The 13,220-nt window shown below is 42.7% G+C and overlaps 1 pseudogene; it reads right to left on the bottom strand.

Annotated features, from left to right (window-relative positions):
• Positions 1 to 10,133: 10,133 nt before the first annotated feature.
• Positions 10,134 to 10,242, bottom strand: LOC129716364 (U2 spliceosomal RNA; annotated as a pseudogene).
• Between the last annotated feature and the right edge of the window lie 2,978 nt (positions 10,243 to 13,220).

The following is a 13,220-nucleotide window of genomic DNA, read 5'->3' as shown; positions in this document are numbered from 1 at the left end:
GCCTCAGAATAAGAAGACATTCCTTTAGGAAGGAGATGAGGAGGACTTTATTTAGTCAGAGGGTGGTGAATCTGTGAAAATCAAATGATAATTTTAAGGCAGAGATAAATAGATTTTTGATTAGTATGAGAGTCAGGTATTATGGGGAGAAGACCGGAGAATGGTGTTGAGGGGGAGCGTTAGATCAGCCATGATTGAATGGCCGAGTAGACTTGATGTGCTGAATGGCCTAATTCTGTTTAGGTCCATTCAGGTCCAAAAAACGGAATAATTGAATAGGTAAATAAAACAATTTATGTGAAGAAATGTAATTTAAATATAACTTTTCATGAACTGTATATAAGATTATTTCCTCTATTAAGCAGGCTTTCCAGAGTAATATGATGTATGTATATGCACATTTTCAAACGTTACTGCTTTAACTATTATGTTCTTTGTGGATGCTTTAATATCTGCAAGACTGTAAAACTAACATCAGCTTTGTGGAATGCCTACAGGCCCAATGTATCCTGTGTACACAGAATCAATAAAATGTAAATTATTAAAGTTGTTTCTTTCAATACATTTCATTACTGCTCCACCATAATCTCTTGAAAATTATTTTCTATTTTTTTTCAATGCTATAAATTATCTAAACATAAAAATCCAGTTTGTGAAACCAATAACAGACACTGCAATTTGAAATGCCATTTTCCATCCAAGTTGGATGGAAGCCAAGGTACAATCTTCTACCAGTGGACTACTTCCTTGCCTTTATACTCTAGTCCCCTCAAATTGAATGCTAACATTGCATTTCCCTTCCTTATCTCCAACTCAACCTGCAAATTAACCAAGCTATGCTCAGCGAAATGAATCCCACGAGCATGGACTACATCCTTGCTTCTATACTCTAGTCCCCTCAAAATGAATGCTAACTTTGCATTTCCCTTCCTTATCACCAACTGTTACGACCGCCACAATCAAATACCTCAAAGGCCAATAACATAATACAAAACCAGGTTCAAATGGAAAAATTATTTATTTTTCACTAACAAAAAGAACTAAACCTGGATCAAACAAACAAACAAAGAGGGGTCAGATGGGCTGGCAAACAAAAAATAAAGGGTGCTCTGGCCAACCACTCAATGGGCCGTCGGACCAGAGACTCTAAACCTGCCTCAGTGTGAAAATAAACGTGAAACAAAACCACAAAAACAATAATGCCAGTCCCAACCTTCCCAAGCAAACTAAGTTAATACAGAATGAAGAATTACATGAAGAAAACTATGCAATGAATCAAACAACCCAAAACAACACCAGGCTGCTGCCACCAGTCTGAGGGGGACGAGAGAGAGAGAGCGAGACTGCCAGTGCACAGCTCTCTTAAAGCTGAGGCTCGTCATCAGGCTCACGTGATGCAGCTTGGGCCAGGAGCCTCCAATCAGGTACAGGAGCAACCAGGCAGCAAGAGGTACTAGTGGAAATCAGAGAAACAGGTTAGTACCAAATTAACACCAGCAGAGGGAGCGCATAACACCAACTCAACCTGCAAATTAACCTTTTTGGATCTAGAACCAGCACTACCACATCACTTTGCACCTCTAATTTTTTTATCCTCTTGCCATTTAGAAAGTAGTCCATGCCTTTATTCCTTCTACCAAACTGTATGACCATACACTTTGCCATGCTGGTTGCATTTGCGTCGTCTGCCCACTCTTTCCAACCTGCCCAAGTACTTCTGCAGCCTCCCTGTTTCCTCAACACTACCTGCCTCTCCATCTATCTTTGTATCATCTGCAAACTTGGCCACAAAGTCATAAGTTCCTTCATCCAGATCATTGACATTTAACGTGAACATGAGCAGACCCAATACCAAGCCCTGCGGAACACCACTGGTCACTGGTTGGCAACCAGAAAAAGCTCCCTTTATTCCCACTCTTTGCCTTTGCCAGTCACCAATCTTCTATTGCGGCAAGCTGTACGCAGCGAAAGGAACCCCACGAGCCATGTGCAGTTGAAAGGAATCCCAGCGTGCTGCATGGTGGCAAAATAAATTGGAATGAGCCCAATCCAACAGCAGGCCTGGCTCATGTACTGAGCAACCAGGAAACCCGCCTGAAGAGGGAAGCCTGATGAGTCGTGGCTGTGTCCCAATGGCAGCCTGGCTCACTCACCAGGGAACCAGGAAACTGCCCAAAGAGGGAAGCTGTGGAGAAGAGGATGGAGGGTCATGGAGGCGAAAACTGGACACAGGACCCGGTAAGACGAATGGGGGGGTGGTATTACCTTCTGTACTATCAAGGACGGCTGCGGGAACAAGGGATGAAGGGGTCACAGCTTAAGGATAAGGGGGTCCTGGAATCCTTTAAAACCGAGATGAGAAGAACTTTTTTCACACTCTTCTAAATTCTAGAGAGTTATAAACCAAGTCTCTTTCGTCAAAGACAGCCGGACATCCGGGAATCAGTCTGGTGAACCGTCTCTGCACTCCCTCTATGGCAATAAGAATACTCCAGGTGTGGTCTCACATAGACCTGGTACAACTGCCCCAGAACCTCTCTGCTCCTTACTCAAACTCCTTTTGCAATGAAAGCCATAGCTCTGCAACATAATTCGCTTTCTTTAATGTGGTGAATCTCTGGAACTCTCTGCCACGGAGGGTAGTTGAGGCCAGTTCATTGGCTATATTTAAGAGGGAGTTAGATGTGGCCCTTGTGGCTAAGGGGATCAGGGGGTATGGAGAGAAGGCAGGTACGGGATACTGAGTTGGATGATCAGCCATGATCATATTGAATGGCGGTGCAGGCTCGAAGGGCCTAATGGCCTACTCCTGCACCTAATTTCTATGTTTCTATGTTTCTATGAAGAGGCCCATGAAAAGAATGGGGTGATCCAATGGTTTGTAGGACAACCTGAATGGAGATGATGGCTGCTATGGGTCTTTATGGGCAGCTGCAGCAAGGACTGCAAAATTGTGCAAAAATTATAGCTCTTTTCTGGCCTGTTCTGTACATTCTGTACTAGCCAAGGGATTGTGCTTATGTATGGAGATAGTCTTGCTGAGTTGTATGTAAACAAAGTATTTTACTTTACCTTGGTACACATAATGATAATGAAACCGTTGAACCATTGAACCATTGAACCTATCTTCCATGCTTCACATGTGGCACCTTGCCAAAGGCTTACTGAAAATCCTAGTAAACAACACCCACTGACTCTCCTTTGTCTATCCTGCATATTGCCTCCTCAAAAATCTTCAACAGATTTGTCAGGCAAGATCTCCCTTTAACAAAACCATGGTGACTTTGGCCTATTTTATCATGTGCACTTGACCATTTATTGTGGGTGGATGATCTAAACTTCTTGACTACCAGCCAGATGAATAAGTTTCTCTGCATCTAGCATCAAGGAACTCCACATACTGGTTTATAAAAACAAACACCAAGTCCTGAGGTAACTCAATAGGTCAGGCAACATCTCTGGAGAGCATGGATAGGCAACGTTTCAGGTCTGGGTCCGGATTGTATGATCAGTCTGAAGAAGGTTCTAAACCCAAAACATTGCCTATCAATGGTCTCTAGTGATAGTGCCTGACCCATTGGGTACTCCAAAGCCTTGCATCTTTTTTTCTCTGCATCTACTCTAATGAGTGAGTCACCTCTCACACTTCTAAACAATACAGAACGAGGCACATTGCACTTAGATCTTCTTGGGATAACTATTTTATTCCAGCAATAAATACAATAAACCTTAGTAGCATTGACACAAAGGAAGTATATCCATCGTTTGTTGGGAGTTTAAAAACTGTACATGGCACTTCAGATGCAGTCTCACCAAATCCCACAGATTTATATTTTTATTCTTACACTTGTAATGAAAACCAACATATTTTGTTTTCCTAATTGCTTCTTTTACATGCATGTTAAGCTTGCTTTACTTATGTATAAGGATATTTAAACACTTCTAAATCACATTTAGCAAACTTTCATATTTTCAACATGTTTAACACTTTTATTTCATGTTTCTGACCAGTCAATTATTTTCCACATATCTAATTTGTACAACATTTTCCACCTCCTCACACCATAATGCAACCAGTCCATATCAACCGTTTTTTTAAAAATCTTCCTCAAATCTTTGTAGTATCTTGGATGGCAAAATAGACTAGGATGCAGATGCGGGGTAATCAAGAAGAGAAAAGAGAATGTAAAAGCAATAGGGCAGAAAATTAACAAGTTTTACAATAACTAGCTACAGTATTTCAGGAGGGGGAAAGTGTATAAGTATAAGAATCTATCAACAAATGTAGTCAGAGTAAACAAAAATGTTAAGATATAATTAAATGCTTCTTTACTGAATGGCAAATACATGCAAGTAGGACTTGTAAATACATGCAAGTAGATGGAACATGTTGGTCGGTGTGGGCAAGTTGGGCCAAAGGGCCTGTTTCCACAATCTATAACTCTAGGGTTTGATCCTGAACTCAGGTGTTTTCTGTGTACGTTCTCCCTGTGATCGCATTGGTTTCCTCCAGGTGTTCCGGATTCTCCCCACATCCCAAAGATGGGTGTCATTTTGTTGATTAATTGACCTCTTTAAATTACCCCTAGTGTGTAGGGAGTGAATGAGAAAGGGAGATAACTTAGAACCAGTACAACCGTGTGATCAAAGGTCGATGTGGACTCGTTGGGCCGAAGGATCTGTTTCCATGTTATATCTGTAAACTGGGAAATCAAGACAACACCCATATCTTATGACAGGACCGTTCAGAAGTCTGATTCTTCAATCTCGAGGTATGTGCTTACAAGCTTTTGTATCTTCTGCCTGATGGGAGAGGGGAGCAGAAAGAATGACCAGAGTATGAGCGGTTCTTGAATACATTGCCTGCTTCCCCGAGATAGGTGTAGATGTAGCTGATATTGAAATAATAATGTGTGATTTTACTCATCATATAGTTTATAAAAGTCAAATTGTCAAGGATAGCCTTCGAGACAAATTTGTCGATTGTGTAAAGAGGTAGCATTACTTAACAATTTCAGCGAAAAGAAAAGAAGTCAAGAGAGTTTATTGTCATGTGTCCCAGATAGGACAATGAAATTCTTGCTTTGCTTCAGCACAACAGAATATAGTAGGCATGAATACGGAACATATCAGTGCGTCCATATACCATTATATAAATATATACACACGTCAATAAATAAGCCGATAAAGTGCAAATAAACAGATAATGGTCTATTAATGTTCAGAGATTTGTTACAGTTGAGTTTAATAGCCTGATGGCTTTGGGGAAGAAGCCGTTCCTGAACCTGGTTGTTGCAGTCTTCATGCTCCTGTACCTTCTACCTGAAGGTAGCGGGGAGATGAGTGTGTGGCCAGGATGGTGTGGGTCCTTGATGATGCTGCCAGCCTTTTTGAGGCAGCGACTGCGATAGATACCCTCGATGGAAGGAAGGTCAGAGCCGATGATGGACTGGGCAGTGTTTACTACTTTTTGTAGCCTTTGCCACTGCAGGGTGCTCAAGTTGCCGAACCAAGCCACGATGCAACTGGTCAGCATGCTCTCTACTGTGCACCTGTAGACGTTATAGAGAGACCTCCTTGACAAACCGACTCTCCGTAATTTTCTCAGGAAGTAGAGGCGCTGATGTGCTTTCTTGATAATTGCATCAGTGTTCTTGGACCAGGAGAGATCTTCAGAGATATGCACGCCCAGGAATTTGAAGCTCTTGACCCTCTCCACCATCGACCCGTTAATGTAAACGGGACTGTGGGTCCCCATCCTACCCCTTCCAAAGTCCACAATCAGTTCCTTGGTTTTGCTGGTGTTGAAGGCCAGGTTATTGTGCTGGCACCATTTGGTCTGTCGGTTGATCTCACTTCTATACTCTGACTCGTCCCCATCAGTGATATGTCCCACAACAGTGGTGTTATCAGCGAACTTGATGATGGAGTTCGCACTATGACCAGCTACGCAGTCATGAGTATAGAGTGAGTACAGCAGGGAGCTGAGCACTCAGCCTTGAGGTGCTCCCGTGCTGATTGTTATCGAGGCTGAAACATTTCCACCAATACGAACAGTCTGTGGTCTGTGAATGAGGAAGTCGAGGATCCAATTGCAGAGGGATGCGCAGAGACCCAGATCTGAGAGCTTGGTAACCAGCTTGGAGGGGATGATTGTATTAAATGCCGAGCTGCAATCAATGAATAACAGCCTGACATATGAGTTTTTGTTGTCCAAGTGGTCCAGAGCGGAGTGGAGAGCCAGCGAGATCGCATCCACCATTGATCTGTTGTGGCGATAGGTGAACTGCAGTGCGTCCAGGTTTTTGTCGAGGTAGGAGTTGATTTGCACCATTATCGACCTCTCAAAGAACTTCATCACTACCGACGTTAGTGCCACTAGTCGATAGTCGATGCATTGGAAAGAGTAATCATAATGTTAGAATTTAAAATACTGTTGCAGGTTGATAAACCTGTGTTCAAAATGATTTTCCTAAACTTAATGAAGGCTCAATTGCATGAGTAAAAGGAAGACTTTGGCCATAGTGGATTGGCAAAATAAATAAGATGGCCACAGATGTTTAAGGAGTTATTTCATAAATCTCAGTAAAGGTTTATTGCAATGTAGAAGAGAGGCTATATCAGAAGGATGTACCATCAATGGCTACTTTAGGGAGTTTAGAATTGAAAGAAAAGGCATACATTGTGGTGAAGATTAGTAGTAAGCCAAAGGATTGTGAAACATCTGCAAACCAGCCTTGGACGACTACAGAAATCACAAAGAGGGAGATGATAGTACATAAGATGTGACAAGCAAATGATATTAAAAATCCAACAGTGCAAACTTCTATCAGAATATTAAAAAACATAGAAAGTAGCTTAAGTAAATTTTGGCTTTTAAGTGGAGAAAACAATAGAATTGATAGTGGGAAATAGAGAAATGAAAATTAATTGAAATTATTATTTTTGTTTTTTTCTTTATGATAAAAGATAGCATAACATTTCCAATAACAATAGATAATCAAAAGTTTTTAGAAAGGGAGGGACTTCAAACAATCTGATCTCTGAGAAAATAAGTCGAGACACACTAATAGGATGAAAGGCTGACAAGTCCATTGAATGTAATGACCTGATTCGGGGAAGTCTCCGAGGAATTAGTTGCAGAGATTGATACTACAAAACTTTCCTGGATTCTTGGGAAATCCCAAAGTATTGTAAAAACTACAAATGTAATTCTACAAATCTGCGAAAGAGATACTAAGAAAACAGGAACCTATAGGCTGGCTAGTCTAACATCTGCAATTTATATGGAGGTAATCACATAATATTTAGACAATCATCATGAGTCAACAGGATTTTAATGAAAGGGGAATAATTTTGGGCACATTTAGTTGAGGTTTTTGAGGAACTAAACAGGGTGAACAGGCATGGACAGGTGAAAAGTTGATTCCCATGCATTTCGGACAAATAAGTATTACCCGCTTGTGAATCAACTATTCATGAGAGAACATGCGGTTAGGACAAATTAGTATTTTTTACACTGACGCTTCACAAACAGCATAGTGCCACACAAATAGTAAGATTAAACGAGAACTTACCAGTTCGAAGTTTGATCTGTGTTTTATGAGGAGTAACGTTGAGGGAATACATGAAGAGCCCGCCAGTACGCTTGCGTGTCATTCTTCAAAGCAGCGGAGTGAATCACAGATACCTGTAATGACTTAAGCATAGTAAGGTTAGAGAAAAGATACCAGTCGTGTTTATGATCAAGGGTGGGAGCGGAGGGCATGTATTCCCTCAACGTTACTCCTCATAAAATACAGATCAAACTTCGAACTGGTAAGTTCTCGTTTAATCTTACTATTTTACTTCGGAGTCACGTGAGTGACTACATGAAGATTTCAAAGCTCTGTGATTCAAGCCGTGGAACGAGTCCATCATCACGTCTGCCTTGGTTTTGGGGAGAATAGTGATAACATATTAAACATCAATATGATATATATAAATATCCATAAAGTTAATAATAATTGATAGCCCCTGTTTTTTGGGGTAAATTATGGTATAGAAACTTAACAATGTTTCTGAAAAAATTCCAGTTTCCATTACTGGTTTGTTATAATCTTTAGAATGTTCTTTCCGATGGCCATCCTGCAGTCCTGAGGATTTTATCCATAGGAAACCTCCAATTTAAATGCTGCCGACATTGCTGCAGCCTGGTGGAGTGAGATTTAAACCCAGTTAGTGTTTACACCAACTTTGGTCAATACTATGTTAGCCATTTAGCTGGCCTGGCCTGTTATTCTTTAATGAGGCTGTCTGTAGTTGATGAAAAGTTCCTCTTCTGTGCCACTGATGGTCTTGGTTTGTTCCATGTATATTTGTAGTTGTCTCACAACAGTCAATCATCTGTAGGGTAGGCTCTAAAAATGTTATTTTAAGGCCCGCTGACCCCTGTCTGTTTAGTTCCCTAATTCCTGAATATAGAAGTGTAAGTTGCCAGGTGAACTGGTCTAGTTATCCAGCCTTAATTTGGTAGGGACTGAGTCCTTAGTGCCGTGACCTAAGCCATCAGCATGATAGTTTTGAAAAATGTCAAAACCTGTAATGACAGCGCTGTGGCTGGAGCCCAGTTCTTTAACAACGTTAAGACGATGCTGATGTCCCATATTTGGGAATACTCGGTCTTTGGGAATTCCCATAAAATAGTCCTCCATAAGCTGTTGTTCCGTTCTCTTGCCATAGGTAAGTAGATGGACCACTTCTGGCACAGTTGATGTCACTAATACTAAGCCCCTGTAGGTTAACAAAGCTGCCAAACAGACTGGATGATGTATTATGGTTGCAACACATCTCCCATTAGTTTATGTATTTTAGACACTGTCTTTAGGTTGATTGTCTGTGGCCCGCTGTGATCTGGCCGTCAGTCCCAGATGTAATAGCGGCGCTTTCAGACTACGATTTAAGCGATTTATATGTTCATGGCACGGGTGGTTTTCCCCATACTTCATCGTCTGTTTAGGATGGTGCTGCATGGTTCTAATCTCATTCCCAGTACCGCCGAGAATCATGGTTGGGTAGGTCAGTGGGGTACTATTAAAAACACCCCTACTGATGAGGTTGCCAAATTGTGTTGGCCAGATTGTTACATGATGTAGATTCCCTTTCACCCATGTGCTACCACAGTTGATATGTGCTACCACAGTAGTATTGTTAATTTATAATCTAATAACCTGTTTAACATATTCCAGAGCAACATGACTTTAGGCCATGAAAAAACACCCAACATTTCCAGGTAGTTATGCCCAGTGTTAGTAATAATGATGCTTCCTGTGTATTCCATCTTCCTCCACAGCTGGAGATGGAATTGGTAACACACCATCCTAGTGCATAGCATGCATATGTAGGACCATAGACTGGTTGCTGACAATGATAGGATTGGAGCAATGCCCAATGTTATCTTTCCACCATTTAGTTTCAATATGGCTTCTGTATGGCTTCATCATTTTATAGAAATGATCACCATTAATTTTTAAGAGCTCATATTTTGGCCCTCTGTAAATCTTTATAATGTAAGGGTCTGAATGATGTGGCTGGAACCCATATTCCCAGTACCACCTGTTGCCAAAATTCTTGCTACCAGTCTGATGGATGGTTTATCCTGATGTCAGTGATTTTGCTGTATGCCTTTATTAAGGTTGTAACCTCTGTTGGCAAAGTTACTGACATGAGGAACTGAGTTATTGGTGAACCCCAAATAATCCCTTTAATTTGAAGGCTTTAATTTTGATTTAATTGGATGGATAATGAATCCTAGTTTCCAATAATTGTTAAGTGGCTGTTATCGTTTGTTCAGCCCGTCCTAAGTTCCCGCACAATTAGTATGTCATCCAACGAAGCCATTACCATAATGTGGCTGGTTGTTATATTTTGTAAATAACCTAGGTACTAATGTAAACACATTAGGTAGTGCTCTATACTGCTAGAGCTGAGCCATCCAATTAGATAAAATAACGTCCGTGGTCACCTGTTATGGGTACTGAAAATAGTAAGCATCCTTTGAATCAATGCTTGCCATTTTCGTTCTTAAAACGAATATACTTAACAATAGAAAAGGTTTCTGTTCTTAACGAATATATCGCATTATTTATTTATTTATTTATTTATTTTTTAATATATGGTCCCTAGATAAGGGACATATCAGATATTTAAACTGATAAAAACCCAGATATTATGCTTGATCTTGGCCAAAAGCCGAGATCTGATCTATGTTTGATGCGTCAAGCGCCATACCCTATTTGTTAGGAAGGGAATGCGTAGATAATAATTCTCCCCTTACAATGCAGCTAAAACCCATCCATGCTGATGTCCAGTGTCTGTATCCCATATGACATATTTGGTAATTGGTGATTATGTCTGGATACGAGTAGATCGGCATCTGGTGTTCCATATCGTGTAGAAACATCAGCAAATACTATAGCCCAATATCCATTTCGTGTTCTCCTCCAAATTCCTCTGTCGATATATCAGCCGGACTAGAAGATTATGTGTTGTAAAATTCTATTGTGTATCCCCGGATACTGTTTAAGATACGAGTGTCAAAAAATTATTTATTCGATGTCTTCTCGCACCAACCTCCTTGTTTCCTTCTGGTTTTGCTGTTTTCATCTGGATCCCCGAGGCCGTGTGTTGTGGGTGTACACATCTTCAGATATAGGGGCGATACCTTTGAGGATGATGTTTGGACGTTTAGATGAGCTCCAATTTTGGCTTCGTTGTCCAACTCCTTGACCTTCTAGATCGGTCCCCTCCAAATAAAAAGATATTGCTAGGAGGTTTCGGGTTTACACAGGCCCGTGTCAATCCCGGTTGGATGTAACCAGATGCATTAATTGATTAGTTTAATACATTCAGGGATTTACAATCCCCAGTGGCAAGTGGCCGCTATGGTGTCAGCTAATGTTTGCCCCTGCAGTAGAGAGAGAACATATGGTCTATGCTGGCTTCTAACCTGGTTTGTAGATCTTTCCCAGTTAGCTTTACTCACAGCTGTACTGTTGTTCCCCCTGAAACATTGACAGACATTCCCATGTGACTTCACAGATGGGAATAGAATTTGTCAGTAAATTTTTTGGACTGCTAAATCCTTCAGTCACAACATAAGTATTCCTGTATTTCTATCACGAAAGGACCAATAATGCACTCTATGTACTTTGTGACTTAGAAAAAGCATTACCTCATTATTACAGCTCTTACATCTGTTTACCTGTCCAGGGTTTGCCCTAGACTAGACCCCAGCACTCTTCTGACAAAAGAGTCTACTGGAGGGAGAGAAGCATGATTATAGCCCTATAGAAAAGGTGCTGCTTCCTTCTCCCTGTCTTTTCCTCCAGCACTTCCCTATAATAGTAGAAGTGAGATACAGCCCTGTATAAGGTGCTGCTATGGGACTTACCCACTCAAGGATTTGCTCTTCTTTTTTGGACCTGCATCGCTGCAAACGCGGTATGTTCTCGCAGGTGCAGGTCCCGCAGTGTCAACGCGTCGCAGTGCTCACGGGCACTGAGTTCCCTGTAGTGCCATTGGCCTGCGGTGCTCCAAAGCGCGGTGCAGTGCTCACGGCACTGAGCCGCCCGTACTACCGTTAGCCTGCGGTGCTCCAACGCGGTTCAGTCCGCTCGGGGAGCTGGCCGCTCGCAACCGCAGGTATGTTGGTTTTGACGCGGTGCAGTGCTCTGCACTGTGCTGCTCCCCCCTCACTTGGGCCTGCGGTGCTCCAACGCGGTGCAGTCCTCTTGGGGAAATGGCCGCTCGCAACCGCAGGTAAAGTGGTTTCAACGCGGTGCAGTGCTCCCCACTGTGCCGCTCCTTTCCCACTTGGGCCTGCGGTGCTCCAACGCGGTGCAGTCCTCTCGGGGAACTGGCCACTCGCGACGCAGGCCCAGCAGCTCCAACGCGTACCCGGTGCTCACGGGCACCGACCGCTCGCTGCTATTTTTAGCTTCTCAGCCCCACGGACCCATGTAGCGCTCCTTACCCTGTAGGTCCTTGGGCTGTTTTCCGAGTCGTCAGATTGACGGCTCCCGAGTGCTCCACCGGTTGTCGGCGACCCGTACCTTTACTGGAGCTGAAGTCGCACCGGCTCCCGCCAAGGGAGATTGTCGTGCCACCGGCCGTTGCTGGCTGCCTGCTCCTATATAGCAGCTCTCCCCCGCCAGCTTTCCACAGCCTTCCTGTAAACAAAGGTAAGTAAAAAAGAAACAAAGTTCTCTTACCTACTGTTGCAGGTTTCCAAAACCTGCCGTTTGGGAGGAACGCCCTTCCTCCCCAATGACTCGTTGCAATGCGTGTAGCGATAATGACACGCAAGCGTACTGGCGGGCTCTTCATGTAGTCACTCACATGACTCCGAAGTAAAATCAGTTTTGGGGCTTCAACTGTTTATAATCAATACTGATGACTTTTAAGAAGTAATCAGATGTATTGCAAGTAAATGTACTGATAATAGACAGTGTGTCTGTTCCCAAGTCACGACGAGGACTTGAAGAGCCCACAAAGAAATATAGATAGTTTAAGTGTGTGGGAAAGAAGTGAGCAGATGGAGTATAATGTGAGAAAATATGAGGTTACCTACTATGAAAAGAAGGTAAAGGTAAATTATTATTTAAATAGAGAGAGATTAAAAATGTTGGTTACAAAGAGATCAGGGGAGTTCGAGTACATTAACTAAATAATAACTTGCAGATACAGCAAGTTGTTAGAAACATGGATGGAGACCTTTTGAATGGTGGCGCCATCGAATGTGTCTGCCTAGTCTGCAGCTATCTGTCTTTTCATTCTTTTTGTTATTTTTAGTTTGTTTTGGAGTTCTTTTAGTCTTTTTTATGTGGAGGGGGAAACTTTTCTTAGTCACTTTCTGGTCGAGGATGCGACTATTCTCCGAGCCGCATCTTCGCCCCCCTCCTCGCGGCCTACCACCTGGATTGGCGCGGCCTTTCCTGCCGGAGACCGGCCAGAGCCTCACCTTCAGCAGCGGTGGCACAGCACTGGATTCCACCACGGAGCGAGCGATGCCTTACCAAGGTCGCCATGTTGGAGCTCCAGAGTGCGGGGACTGCCGACTTTGACACCTTGGAGCTGTGATCTGCTGAGCTTCCAGCCGCTAGCGGCGCTGACTTTCCAGCCGTGGGTGGCGCTGACTTTCCAGTTGTGGGCGGTGCTGACTTTCCATCCGCGGGCGGAGT

Source organism: Leucoraja erinacea, chromosome 2 (assembly GCF_028641065.1).
Source record: "Leucoraja erinacea ecotype New England chromosome 2, Leri_hhj_1, whole genome shotgun sequence".
In the NCBI taxonomy this organism is placed as follows: domain Eukaryota; kingdom Metazoa; phylum Chordata; class Chondrichthyes; order Rajiformes; family Rajidae; genus Leucoraja; species Leucoraja erinaceus.
The sequence above is the reverse complement of the archived record's forward strand: the minus strand, read 5'-3'. Positions and strand labels throughout refer to the sequence as shown.